Consider the following 15,370-nt stretch of genomic DNA (forward strand, 5'->3'; position numbering starts at 1 on the left):
GAACCTGGATGCCACTGTGTTTGCAATAATGCCTTCAGCCCTTTTCATCAGATCAAACCAATGAGATGCTTGAAGAAAAGGATGGGAAAATTAATGACTACAATGAAATATTTGCATTTTTTCCAGGCCTGGAAAAAACAATGAACAAGAGATGTGACAACCTCAATTATTTGGTGATGCTAAGAGCTCCGAGACAGCTCCTGCTGGAAAGAGCTGTTGGGAAGCCTGGGGGTGTCAAGTCGGCTAGAAAAATGGCAGGTGACAAGGACAACACTTTTTTTTTTTTCTTTTTTTTTTTTTTTTTAATGCTACCCAGACCCACATAGCTTAGTTAAAAAGACAAACTGCAGCACTACCTTTCTTCTTTAGGGATGGGGAATGTGTCAGCTTCAAAACACAACCTTCTGTGAATGTGGTGCTAGAGTAAAGGTTGTCTCCTGCAGAGACGACAAAAACAAACAAACAAAATTCACTGGTGCTAATGCTCTTTAAAGGGAAGAAAAAAAGCAGAGTCAATAGTCCTATGTGCTATAGCCACTGATGGAAATAATGTATGTGTATATGTGCATTTATATAAAATATATATGAATAAATATATATGCAAAATATTTAAAGTAGGTGTGCATGTGTGAGCACGTGTGTGTATGAAAATTATACAACACATGAATATACAGATTAAACATGACACTCTGAACTACCTTGCATTATGAGGATAATTTTATACACATACAGACTGCCTGCAGAGCAACCAAGATGCCCCCTTCTTCCTGAAAGAAAATTAAAAAAAAGGGACGAAAACCCAAAAACCTTGAAAATGTGGCATACGTACGATTATAATTTGTATTTGCATGAGAGCTGCTGTGCTGCTGTGTTTCCAAGTCCTTTGAAAACAAAAAGTAAAATAAAAAGGCAACAACCCCTGGTGCACAACAGCATTTTGCTTTTTCAAGATGATGATGATGATGATAATAATAATAATAATAGAAGAGTTCAGCAAACAAAAACTGCACGAGCTGAAGAGTGGCCAGGACACAGGGCTGGAATCCTTTACTTCCACTTCTCCCTGACCTTGGAAACACTTAAAACAACTTCAGCAGCCTCATGTATTAAAAATAGAAAGAAAAAAAAATTCTAGGGTAATAATGCTTACCTACCTCATCAGACTGTTGCAAGGATTAATTAGCACTGCCAACGTGCTTTGAGCATCTTGGGTGTCACAAGAGCGTAAATTATTATTCCTCCCCACCCCCTGGTGAGCTGTGACTGCCAGGACTGGGACACCGTCCCCGCGGACAGGGTGGCTTCCCCACGACGGACCCTCTGAGCTGCTGGCTGCCCAAGAACAGAGAGAACCTTCAAGGAGGAGAACACCAGAAACAGGGGTGTGACATCAAGAAGCAACAGCTAATGCAACTGCCAAGAGGATGCACAGGAGCAAACTCTAACTTTCCTTGAAGGCCAAGTTCAGATGTACCATCACATTAGCAGGCAAAATGCCTCTTTAAAAATACTAAAACGTGTTCCACTAATTGGTAAGTATACTGTATCTTCCTTGCTCCATGTGTCGCCTGTGATACGACAGTTGCCATAGTAACTGTTTATTTCTATCAAATTACAAAATAAACACATTCAAAGAAAACCAATTTTTTTTTTTCCTAAGAACTTTCTGCCTGGAGTCCCTTATCCCTTTATTTTACATTTTTACATTTACCTTATCCATAAGTAAGCATTATTTCCTCTTTGGGATATTAGATATACTAATACCAAGGCAATCAAACACATACTGTGTGTTACAACAAAACTGTAAAATGAATAGTTACAGCGTACTTTAGAAGCAAAAGACACTTGCTGTATTTCTGGCAGACAACGTTCTGCAAGGATTAGAGCAAAGCGCTGGGAGGAGGCTGGTGGCAGGTCCTACTGCCTTCCGGCGTGGGGTAGGGGACCAGCGGTGGCCCGCAGGAGGTCCGAGCACTGCAGATGGAGTTGGGACACCCATCATGACAAGCTGTCCACATCCACTAAACTTTATACTTTGGTGTCTCTGCTGCTGCTGCAGCCTTCTGAGGCTGTATAAACCATTTACTGCGCTTCCAGGGTTCCAGGGCAACGCTGCTTGCTTGCCTCTGCAAAACACCGTGAGATTGCAACGTACAGGGTGCTGTCCCCATTCAGGGTCGTCAGTGCTATTGCTGGGGGAAATTAAAATCATTTAGGCTGAATTTTGTGCTCGGGTAAAACCAGAAGCCCAGACTAGGGCTGGGTACGGACCCAATGCCTATGCTTCCCGGGCAGCCCTGTGTGCTGAGAGCTTCTGGAAGCCTGCAAGGCTGGCAGCTCAACACAGTGGAGGAAACGATGGCAAAAGAAAACAAACCATGAGAGGTTTCTATGACAATTTCTCAACTTTTAAACATAGAACTATACAGTTTGCACTATACAGTTTTACACTAGTACAGGAAATTCTTTATGATTTTTGCCAACGTGCTGGTGCAGGCGAGAGTGAGGAGAGGCCCAAGTGGGTGCCATTTTGCCAGCCAAAGCAAGCAAAGCTATTTAGCTGTACATTATTATGCATATTCCCATTCACAAGTCACAAAAATATTTATCTCCTTGCCTGAGCGTTTAGGATCTCCTGTGCCTTCGTACGAGCTCTCCAGTTGAAAGTCTCCTCCATTTACAGCTGCAAGTGCCCAGGTAGGAACATCCAATTCCCAAGGAGAGCTGGCTTAAAAATAGACCGAGGAAAGAATGACAGTGTGGATTGCACGATTTATTGTCCTATGAGTTAATAAGGCTGCGGCCTAATTAAACCACTGCTTTTCCACCTTGGCATTCTTCTTGTGTGGCTGAGCAAATTAATTCTGCCTGTACTTGGAGACTGCACGCTTGCTGCATTAACTTTGCCTCAAGTTCTTGTACGCAGACTAGTAGATGGGATTCTATTATAAGCAAATGTTAATATAAATGGACACCCGCCACCCTCGAAACATTAAATTTTCAGAACTGTTTGCTAAATAGTCATTTATTCTTTAACGCAGAAGTTAGTTTCACCATGGCACTGATTGAATCAAACAACAAATAAGCTTTAAGTGCATCCAGTATTTTTAGGGAAAATGTCTATGTCAAAGAGATTAAATGCCTTGGCACTGGTTCCAAGGTAGGATTTTGTGTTCAGCAGCTGGCATTTCAAGTCTTAAAATTTCCAGTACATTAACCTGACTGTGGAAAGGGTTTAGAGTAACTATTTGGGACTTCCAGGCAGTCTTTCAATGCAAAAATACGATTGCTATCTGCGCTGCGACTGAACTCCATGTAAAGTCTGACCGAGTTTGCTACTTTTGCGCACACGTTTAATTTTACAGCCAAGAAATCTCATTCAGCAGAAGTACCTACCACAAAGTGTGTATCAGAAATAGCATAAATATTTGCTGGATTAGGCCTTGTCTTTATAAATGTGCTACCAGCGTACGCTGAGTTCTGGCAATAAATCTGTATATAAATTGACCCCTGTACCTCAGCCTGACTTCAATATCTTCTAATCCCTCTTCACAAAACAAATTGCATCAACCATGCCCACATTTACCCAACGACAGTTCACGTTGTTTTTGTTCCTTCTCATAAGTTCTTCCTATAGATTAAATGCTGATGCACTGAACTAACTGCTCTTGGCTGAAGTGGGCAGGTGTAATTGGATTAGTATAGATTCTGGAATTGGTAAGTACTGTATCAGTATCCTCCCTAGAAAATAGGTGACATGTCACGGGATATTAAGTATGGCCATTTAATGTAAAAACTCAGATAATACATGAGTTAAATGGAGAAAATGAGAGAAAGCTTTTAAGCATTCTCCCAAGACAGATTGCAGAATAATATTATTGTACACGCAAGGAGCACTGATTGACACAGTCAGAAGGCCATTATACTAGTACGGTATAAAATCATTATAGCAAAAAGCATTTCAGAGCTGCAGAGTGATAGCAGCAACATATAATGAATTATCAATAAAGAAGTGGTGATTCAGTTACATTACATATGAATAGAAAGCTTCCTGTTATATAATTTAAACCTGCCAGCCTGACAAGTGACTTGAATATTCAATTCCTTCTCCAGGTGTATGAATCATCCTTTTAACTTTACCAGAAACTGCAATTTTGCAGGGTAGGCCAGAAACGGAGCTCCAGTAAGCAGGGTTTTTAAAGAAAGGTTGGTTGAGCAGATTTTCAACAAGGTAGCCTCTGGTGAGGCTCTGTTTGAACTCTCAGGAGAACAGCATCAGCCTTTGAGATGCTGGTATTAAGTAAATATTTCTTCTTGTTTATGGCAAATAAACACAAAGTACAGTCTTTCAGCAAGTCAATGCCAGCAATATTTTATGGTTTTCATTTTGTCTTACTGTAAAGTCCTTGAAGTTTATATCATCGCAAACTACTATTAGTGACGAAGCCCTGACAAAAATACCTTCTCGGTACCAACTCCCTGTGTTTTAAGGCTGTGCTCCTGAAGGAGGCTCGTCTCAGACCTCACTCCTGCATGAAGCTCCTCTGAAGCCAACTACAGCATGTTAGTTAAGCGTTGCAACTCCATCCCATGGGAGGATTTGGACCTTTGGGAAAATTACAAGTGTCATCTTTTCCTTTTAAATGATTATGTAGTATTTACAGTGTTAACATAACACTTAAGTCAAAGATAACTGCGCTGGAAGCTTAAGAGTAATTAACTTCAAAATCTGGGGAACCAGGAGGATTTAGTTTGAATGTCCCTAGTGCTGGAACCAAAGTTACAATCAACAAACAAGAAAGATCGAGGAGTTGAAAATGATCCACCTGTGATAAATATGGGTATAATATCATCCAGTCCATATTCATGGACATGGAAAATAAGTATGTCCACAGTCAAACACAAGCATTTAAAAGTTGTGAGTAGTTCTAAATTGTCTTCCAGCATGGTTAAGCTCTTGCATGTTTAAGACATTTTCAGATTGATTTTTCTAATAAATGGAAATTAAGTCTTATAAAATCATGTGATTTCATAGACACATTATATTATATTACACTATTGGAATGTAATACTACATATCTGTGTATACACACACACACGTATTAATATATCCCAGTATTATCAACCCTCCAAGAAAATTGACATCATTGATAAAACTGTTCCAGTAAGCTTTTCTTCAAGTTGCTGTCTGAATAAACTGATTTTAAAAGGCTTTCTACTCATGTTTGCCTAAATATGATGGTCTGCTATCTCAGAAGTCCTCAGCATCTAGCTGCTCCCATTTCAGACATTTCACTTTCTGTTTACTACCCCTCCTTTCTCTCCTCCATCAAGGATGGCGCATCTACGAATGACAGAGGAAACATCTTCCCTTCCCTTATCCCTAACCTGTTAGAAGCCCGCAGCTGAAGACATTTCTTTTTTACTGCCCTGAATGCTCTCGGGACTAAAGGCAGCTCAGAAATTTAATCACAGGCCGAGCACTAGTAGTTAGATTGAAGCTTGAAAAGGCCTTAAAGGAGGCAACGGAAATGGGGATTACTGCCTCACAACCACTAATTAGTTGATGAAACTTCAAGAAAAGAATTGGTGGACATTTACGTGAATTTTTGCTGCCTCCAAAGACCAGAGGTGTACGGGTATTTTATTTTTCAAGTGGAGAAAGAAGCAAATCGTCCTTCGCACAGCCAGGATTCTGTTGGTCACAGAGCTGACTTGTGCTATTTAAGGCTCTGTCCTTATCTGTTTTAAAGATGAAATAATTCTTGAGACTGTTTATATGGTTTGGGGGGGAGAAACATTTGTGTGTCCATGACGCAGCAGTCAGAAACAACCAAATACTGGTATTGGCTCTAAACCAACTCCTGGGCAAATCACAGTAACCTTGGGCAAACAACTCGATCTCCCTGCCTCAGCGTTCCTAACTTTCAGGCAGAGGTACAGCTAGTTGCTCACCACAAGGATGCTGTAAAAATTAATTAGCAAAATGGCTAGAAAGCACTGAGGATGAAAAATGTGCTAAGAGCTAAGCATTATAATTAGTGTTATTTAATGCATCTTTAAAAATCAAATTATATTTTTTCTTTTCCTTTAATAAAGGAATCACACAATGACTTTAAGAAATGACAAAGTAATTTGAAGTAAATGAGTGCCCTGTAAAATTGAAACACGCCCTAAAATGTGGTTATTATAGAATAACCACACACCCTAATAGTTAGCACTGCTTGGGCTGCGTATAACCTTAACTAGTAGCATATTATTAAGTGCAGGAGGATCAGCAATTATAAAAAGGAGAGCGAGTGCTGATGTGTGTTAAATACACGTTACCTCTTTGGCATCAGCAGATTTGGTGCATCCATTCCTGGCAATGAAAAGCATGCTGGGCAAATCCAACTTGTGGCATAAAAGAATTAATTAGGGTACAGCTAATACAAGCAATGTTTAGACATGAATCAAGAAATTTAGGACACGGGGCTTACGGTGCACTGAATAATTGCCAACACCATAAAAGAAAGAAAAGACGTGAACTAATTTCACATTTATGAGAAGCAGAAAGTTCTACCCCAGCTTCTGCTTGGCGAAGAATTATGCACTGCAGGTTTCTTTTGAAATACTTCATATTACCACACAAAATGTCTTCTTGTGTTTATGCTAGTCCTCCCTCACTGTATTTAAATTGGAGCATTTTCAGGATAAAAGCAGCTGTTTAATGGCTAAAACCCAACAGGTACCTGCTCCCTCAAATGCAGCAGACTTTAAAGGCTTTCCTTCCTTACGTGCTGTTCTAGGTCGGAACCTCAATACCTATACCACAGGTGACTTGGCGTTCTACTGCACTTTTTGCCTGAAGGAACGTTTAATATCAACAGGCAAAACAAGACAGGAGACAAATAAGACGTCCGGGAAGTTAGAGGCTAGTGTGGACGCAGGAACTGTAGCTTCACCAGAAGCTGGAGAGTGCCGATGGCACAACTCTCCTGGCTAACTCCCTGCTTGGTTATTTATCCTGCTTTTTCTGAAAGGAGAAAAGGTAGCGTAGGTGTCTTCGAGCCCACAGTGGCACGTGGACAGTCTTCCCTTTATTTATCTGAGTTCTCTATCTGTAAGTGACCGTGATTCCCTGCTGTTCAGTGAAGCTGAACTGCCTTCCTCAGCTTTAGCCTGAAACAATAAACCCATTTCCTAAAACATTCACAGAAGCGCTAAGAGCAAGAGTTCTCCAAGTTTTGTAACAGCAGCAGACTGAAGACAGCTAAAGGGAATTTGCTGAGTCCTGACTCCTGAGCCCAGCACAGCCAGCAGAACCCATCTTCAACCCACAAAAAGCCTCCTGTGTGAAAATTGTGTCCATTAGGTCCATAAAATCTGAAAAATCATATATTCTATTTTGTTTAGTATTTAATATTTTTCTTAAATGTATCTTCTGACAAAAATATTTCAAAACATTTCCTGTGAAAATCTCCACTAAGTTTATCCAAAATTCAACTAAAATAAAATGCATTCTAAAATTATGTACTACTTCTAGTCATTTCTTCTGAAAGTTGGAGGCCAGGAAAAAAAAGTACTCTAAAATGAAGCATTAAAAGAATAAAATAAACATGAGAAGAAAAGTAACCAATTTTAAGTAACCATTCTTAACCCGAATGCTTCCTCAATTCAATAGTGTTGCTCATATTCCCTATTCAGCAATCAACTGTATGTCACAGATTCCTCATTCTTTCAGGGAAAATGGAAGTCTTGCCTGCCATTACACAGCCTGTAATATTGTTCCACTCTCGTGCAGCTCAGCAGACGCGGCAGCGTACGCACCGAGCACACCAGCCATCAGGGCCAGCCCTCCGAGGGCTGCGACAGATGCCGTGCGTCTGAGCTCCCTTTCCATGCAGGGGTCTCCACTGGATTTACGTGTAAAGTTTCTCATCCCTAGCCATGATTCATTTTCAGGGAAATCAAACCTTATATTCAAATATTGGTTTTCATTATATCACTTTAAATTATATTTAAATAATTCTCAATCTCCTCTTTAATTAAACATCCTAAGGACCAATTTCCATCTTTTATTCAGGAAGCTCGACTTTGCCAAGATCCTAAGACCCACGACACAGCAGGGCTGAGAGTCCTCTGTTGTTTTGATTCCTTCTCCTAGTTTTGCTTACAAGCCCTGATTTCTGGAGAAATGACAAATCAGCTCCTACAAGGCCTCAGACTTTAATCACTTCAGGTTAACATGACACCCTAATGAGAAATCTCCCTTTCCTTTCCATCTCACGATTTGCTCTACTCCACCTGCCAATTCAAGGCTCTTATAGGATCACTCATTGACCTTACGCTCCCATTACTTCCATCCCCTTTCCTCATTTTGAAAATCAAATTAATTTTCTTAGAGACAGAATTAAAATTTGCTTAAAACACTAAGTAGATAGAATGTATTTACTGCCCTTGGTGAATCTCACCCAGTTCAACCAGTGTCTTCAAAGTTTCTATTTAATTAAGAGTAATATGCTTTTAAAGGCTCAGTTATTTAGTTCTGTCTTTGTTGCACTTGAATTGCAATAATTAATAAAAGCCAAAAAGTGTCACTACGAGACAATACAGAGCTACCGGAACTATGTTTCAGTAAAAAAATTGTTCAAAGACATTGCTTAGGAAAGACCAAAACTATTAATGAAACTGGAGCAGTTTAGCAAACAACATTTTTTGCACGTTCAGTTCTAAAAAGCAGTTTTCTTAGTTGAAAAAAAGATGAAAGTTTAGAAAAGAAAAATTAAATACAAAAGAAGCCAAATATTCCATGACAAGCTGACATTTCACTCCTAGCTCCTATGCCTCTTCTGCTCCTTCACACAGACCCAGTGTGAAAACTGGGTTTACTGGTCAAGGGTGAATCTAACATGGTGCTCTCCCTCTTTCACAGAAATCCTCTGGTTTCTCCCCTGTTTGGCTTCCGCTAATCTGATGAAATCAGAATTGTAGCTCCATTTCCTGCACTGTTTCTTCCTTGTTTCAGCTCCCTGCTGTTTGTTTCTAGGGTATTCTCATCCCTGCTGGGTGTATATTTTACTCTCTTTAAGAAGAGCCCTGATCATGTTTCTTTTTCTCACACTATCTATTACTGACGCTTGCTATGGGAATCTCCCAGCCGGCGGTGAGACCCCGGTGCTTAGAGCATCTGGACAGTCATCATGGACTAATATAATCACTTCAGCAGCTCATGTTAACAGAGAGTGATCGGTTGTTCTTACTCCTTCACACTTTCTTGGATCTTAAAAGAATTGAATGGGATTGAAAAGAAGCATCTTTTGTGCCTATAAGATGGACTGAAGTTCACAGTACTGTAAAACAAGGAGAAATGTGCCGAACTTTAAAAAAATAAAATGCTTGGCAAATTTAAGATAAATATTCTTCTTATAAATATATCTTTGTTTACTGCGCAAGCTAAATGGATTGTGCCAAGAGACAGAGGTGCTAGTTCACTTCTGTTCCCTCAGATGGGGAGCCCCATATGAACACGCCACTATGAAAGTAAGATTCATTTATTTTTGCAATGAAGTAAAACTGACAGGGTAGTGGCTTGTCCCACTGCCAGGTCAGGGATGGACCCATTGCATTTTCCTGCCCTCTACCAGCAAAGGTGTCACAGCCTGGGGAGGCCTGTGCCTGGAATTGCTGCCCCAGGGCTTGCCCAGCTGCCACTACACACTTCTCCAAAATACAGGTGAAGTCTGCAACCAGCCCAACCATGGCTGGCAGTGGGGGCTTGAAAAGGGGAGGCTGCTGGGCTTCTGAATAAATGTATTTATTATTCATTAGACTGCAAGAATGGACAGACCATCTTTCCAAATCTGAGAGGGCAAACACATTCCCAACCTCATTCCTCAAAACCAGAAGGAGATGGGTGGGACAAGAACGAAGAATACAACAGACTTCTCTGTAAACGTGGGAACAATGCTCCAAACTGCCAAATAGCTGCTAAGTTGCACAGCCAGATGCCTCCCAGTGTAGTTATTACTAATTCCTACCTCACTCTCATTAACTAATTTTCTGATCTCCACCCAAAAAGGAACTTTATTTTCCTTGTGGTCCAACACACAAGAGAGGCTGTCTCTAATTCAGCTGTTCTGCTAAGTTCTGCAAGAATGCTGTCCCAGGGTCATGGGTGGCCATCCAACCAAGAGAAAAGATGCTTTGGTTAAATATATATTACTCCTACCATTCTGAATCAACGGGAGGATAGAAGTTTTTCCTCTCATCCCCCCTTCTGCTGCCTGGTTGGGCAGCTCATGCCTCTGCCTCTAAGCTGCACAGCCCTGCTGGGACAATCCTTAACTTCATAGTCACCAGCCCTTCTCCATCTCCAAACCCAACAGAGTGGTCCCCAGCAATGTCAATCCAATGCTCGCGGAGCCAGCAAGGTTTCTACGCGTGTGTAAGGTCTCTTTTTGCTAGGGAATGCCTAATACGCTACTTGTTCTGGAAAACTCCCCCAGGCAGCTACATGCTTGTGAAAAAGCCGAGTTGCCTCTGGGGCAATGCGCTCCTAGGCCCTGGATCTGTCTGCAAGTGTGCTTTGGAGGAGGAAGAAAGGCTTGTCACTGATCCCAGTGCAGCTGGCAGGGCTGCGGCTGAGCTACGAATGAGCTACAAATTAGTCCAACATTTAAATGCTCGCTTCTAAAGATAAAAGCCAACTAAGCCTCGCACAGTAGCTTTTCCTAAGGAATGGGAAGTGTCTCTAAGAATAACCGTAGCTGCTGCAGAGCAGTCGGGGTTCATGAGAGCTGCCTGCCGTCACGCCAGGAAGCTCTGCGTTGCAACGCGATACTAAGTGACTTCACTGCCTTGCTGGTTACCATTACCAGGCATCATGGCATCATCCTCACAGAGCCCTTTATAACTCACAGATCCAGGTCTGCCTGCTTCCTAAAGATATTAATATGCCACCTAAAGCTCCAGCTACAGGAGCACTTTGCCATGTTGGTGCTTTGTGCTTTGTGCTTTAACCTCGTTATAGCAACTTACCTTAGAAAAGTGGTGCCGTGGCAGCTGGGTCTGGATGGACGGCTCTCTCCATCCCAACACCAATGGGCAGCATTCGGGGCACTCGAGTTACAACAGAACAGGACAAAATGACCAGAAACATCCTATTAGGAGGAAACAAAATGAGAATGTAATCCATGTAATCCCGTCCTCAAATGACTGTGACTGTTAACTGCTTTTTTTAAAGGAACTGCAAAAGTAAGCTTAAACAGAAAATACTGAAGTACTGAGTGACAGAAGGCTGAAGTTCATCACTGGAATAAACACAGAACGTAGACAACCCTCCTGTACAGATGTACAGCTTCTTCCTAATACAGTTTTCCCCTGTGTACTAATGTATTTGATTAATGTTTCCATGCTTTCGGCAAAAAAACCCAAAACAAACAAAAAACACAATACTGGGAGCAATGTTTAAAGTATATGGTTTATATGCCTCAAAATGTTCAGTTTGACTTCCTCTTACTGAGACAAAAATGAAAACTTCTAAGAACATTTTATGAATTCTTGCCACACCAAATAATCTGTTCCAACTCAAGATGTACCTATAAAATAGTTTTTTCTGTATAAACAAAATGATGTCATATTGACAGAGGGAAGAGTAAAGCTTGGCTGTTTAATTTGGACGATTGCTAAAAGTGATACATTTGACTCTTCTTTTCTAACAATGAAATGTTTTTATAGTTCACAATACCTAACACCCTTGTTCACATAAAAGAAGTCATCCTGAGTTCCTGTTGAACTAATACATATCCTATTCTTTTTCTGTGTATACTGCAACATTAATAAAGAAAAAATGTACACAAATCAAAATAAAATCCCATTTTCACTCAACTGCATGAAACACATTTAACATTTTAAAGCATTTAGAGAAGCAGATTAGAAATCTACAGAGAACATTTAAGAAGAAAGAAATGCTTCAGGTGTGGTCTGGGTGTATCACGGACACCTCCAGCCAATACAGTTTTCTCTCCAAGGTTATCTTCCTCTGTAGTGCTCATGTTGCTTCTCTCATTGTTTTAATTTTGCATCTTACCTTCCCTTTCCCTGTCCTCCTAATTCTCTTTTTCTCCTCGTCTGCTGTTTTTGGGTTTGGTGGTGATTTTTCCCCTTAACCTGCTGTCTCTCTTAACATCATTTCTCTACTCCCTTTGCATGGCTCACCGTTGTCCCCCAAGGTCCCTTATTTTCCTCTCCCCATGCTTTGCTTACACTGCAACCTCTTAAAGGACGACAGGTACATACAAAGCCCAATTCCTGATTAGGGCTTCCATGTGCAACACACCCTCTCACCCACATATTATAGTTTATTACATTACAAAATGTGTTGATCTTTTGAAATGGGAACACTGTTGATAAGAAAAACCGTTCTTATAGATTGTCTTCTCCAGAACATCAGATAAGCTATGAGAGCTCTCCATGTTAGCACTCCATCGGCTGATCAGATGTGCACTGCGTGGAAATGATGATACAGAAGCAGAAGAACTATGATGGAAAGCCAAGCCAAATAGTTGTTATTTTGCATCTGCAAGAGCAGTTACCTCCTTCTTCAGTAAGATCTAAAATGAAAGAATAAGGACAAGCATACATTTGAAAATACTGAAAGCATATAGTCAAAGTTTACAGTTCAAAACATTAACTGTCTAGCCTATTAAAGAAACAGCATTCAGAAAAAATCTGCTTCACCAATACAGATTAAATTTGCACAATATTGTCCCTAAAACCAAATCAAATCAAATCAACCAAAACCAGAATATTAGCAACTACAAGTTGTTAACAATGTAGTTAACTACTAGTTAACATTCTTATTTTTTAACAAGTACGAATGAGTTCCACTAAATATGTACATGGCCAGTAACAAGTATGAGAACACCAGAAGTTTAAGTTTAGTAGACTTCCTTGCCATTGTACTCCATGTCTTTCTAGCCATGCCCAGAAGGATCTGTTTGAAGGAGGAAGAGTAATTTAGTTTTCAAAGCTTATTCAATCATTTCCCCTTCCAATTCCATTGTAAACTTCAGCTTTTTCCTGAGATTGCAAACATCAACAGGAAGCTCAGAGTACAGTATGAAGGGCTGCAGGATAATACTTCTTCGCTAGATACACGACAGGGCCACAGTCTTAGTCTAAATGGGCTACCCAAATAACTTCCGGATGATTAAAAACTGGAGCGTTTACTGATAAAACTTTTATTAAGTAGAGATAATGAACATTTTGGTTAAAAACATGCAGATCCTTTTTTCAAAAGGATACAGAAGTAGGAACCTACGCAGCTGTTTTCCACTTCAGCCAATTCCCTCTTGAGGGAAGCATGTTGACTTCGTGTTGGACAGGCAAAATGGTAAGCTGACCAAGGGCTTGGCATGGCTTTTCTGATATTAACACCTGCTGAGATATTAACAACTTGAAGATAACTGGTGATCTGAGAAACTAAGTGTGTAGGTAGAAGATTCAACCAAAGACTGCAAATTTAAAGAGCTGCCATTTGAAAAGGTGCCAGAAGTAAATCACCACTTACTCTGCAAAGAACTAAAGTGAGTGCTGAGCACCATTGAGATTCTGCACAAGGTTTGTGTCACACGTTTCATTCAATAAGGCAATCAAGATGATTAGGGAGTGTAGGAAAGGCTCATTAATGGCCATAGCAGACATTGAGTCAGCCTTTCATTTATAACCAGTGCATCCGGACAGTTTTCGTTTATTGGGGTTTTTAATTTAAAGAAGTGAAATTTATGTGGACAGACATACACCCATGTATAGCACAACTTGTTCTTGCTTAAAAGCTGCCACTAGCTTCATTGAAGTAAGTGGTATTGGCAAAAACTAACAAAAAAAAAAAAAAAAAAAGAAACCAAAAAAAAAAGAAAATAAGTGCTTCACAATTTGCGTGCTTCCTTTAGTTAGCTCCTTTGCTTTAGGTCCTTAATAACAGGGTAAGAATTTAGCTAGGGATTTTATTCTCTAAGATGATCAACAGAACACCAAAGCTATAACTGATGACAATACTCAGGAGCATTCAAAGCTTCAAAAACAGAGAAATTTTGCATATTAATCACTGGGATTTTGGAAGAAGCAGAGTTACAGAAAGCAAAGACAAGAACTATGATGGAAATGCACGTGTTTGGCAACAGCTGCGGCTGAGGTTGCAAAACAGCCCCCTTTTAATGAGAACAATAAGGAGTGTGATTTGCTATTCTGTCCATTTTAACCAAACAACAACAGTTATCTCAGGACTCACAGTTATCAATAAGTGGGGAATCCCTTTTTCCTACACCCTGCGATGCAGATGTAAACTGAAAATGTGGTGTTTCTCATTTCATTGCACATAGAAGTTCCACTGTGTGCACACACCTAAGTATGCCCAAGCATTTCTTTCTGTTTCCGTAACTTGGATACAGGCACTACGGACCTAAACAAGAGCAAGAGCAGTGTTGCACAATACTGGTCTCCGCACTCCCATGTCTCTGTGCACACCAAAGCTCCTCTTGAGCTCTCCAGATGGGATGGAACGGAGGATCACTTACAGACCTCTCGCTGATGAAGGCTGCCCATCACAGGTCAGGGCAGGAGCTGGTATCGCAGGAGGAAGCGAAGACTGGAGGGAACCATGCTGAGTGGGGAGGGTTCTGGATCACACCGCGGGCAGAGGCTGAGCAGTAGCCTGTTTTGTTATTGCTCAGGCCTGTCACAGGTCCTTCAGACTTTGTAATTTGTCCGTGGGAGGAAAGAGGAGTAAAGGACCATAAAGATCTGTACAGCACAAGTGGCACAGTGGTTTATTATAGGAGCTCTCCCTCCCCCTGGTAGCTCAGTATCTCCTCATGGTGGAATGGGAGTGTTTTATTTTTGTTTTTCTTTCCATTAGAGGATGACCTTTGCTCCAGCTAGGTTGATCTGCTGCAGAGCCAACATCCGCCAGCTTCCAGGGCTTGTGCTTCCCGAACAGCAGCAGATACTTTCTGCTGCTCTAGTCTCCTTATTTAATCATGCCTCCATAAATCAAAAGCGACCAAAACTGATTTAACAAACATTTGGGTGAGAACTCGGAGCAGCTGAAGAATGACCGAGACTGAGTCATTGTCTGATGCAATTTCAAACAGTTCAATTGTAAACACAGTTGAGCTCATTGTTGTGTTAACGCTCCCCCCCCTCCAAAAACAAAACAAAACAAAAAAACCCCAACCAAAAGACTCTTAATTGCAAGTGCGTTGCTGTGAAAACGTCACTAAATGCCAAATGAAAGATGTATAGAGAAGCATATTTCTTTTGGAAGCTGACCAAATGAACATCTGGTCACTGGGTTATCTGGAAAAATCCATCAGAGGATAATGACAGC

At 40.7% G+C, this 15,370-nt stretch overlaps 1 long non-coding RNA gene across 1 annotated transcript in view; it reads right to left on the bottom strand.

Annotated features, from left to right (window-relative positions):
• LOC142603708 (uncharacterized) overlaps nucleotides 1–15,370 on the bottom strand; it is an 82,979-nt gene that overhangs the window by 3,383 nt on the left and 64,226 nt on the right. Inside the window, exon 2 of the long non-coding RNA XR_012837605.1 lies at nucleotides 11,020–11,141. This is a non-coding gene — a long non-coding RNA (uncharacterized LOC142603708). The remainder of the gene's footprint in view (nucleotides 1–11,019; nucleotides 11,142–15,370) is intronic.

Source organism: Balearica regulorum, chromosome 13 (assembly GCF_011004875.1).
Source record: "Balearica regulorum gibbericeps isolate bBalReg1 chromosome 13, bBalReg1.pri, whole genome shotgun sequence".
NCBI lineage: Eukaryota > Metazoa > Chordata > Aves > Gruiformes > Gruidae > Balearica > Balearica regulorum.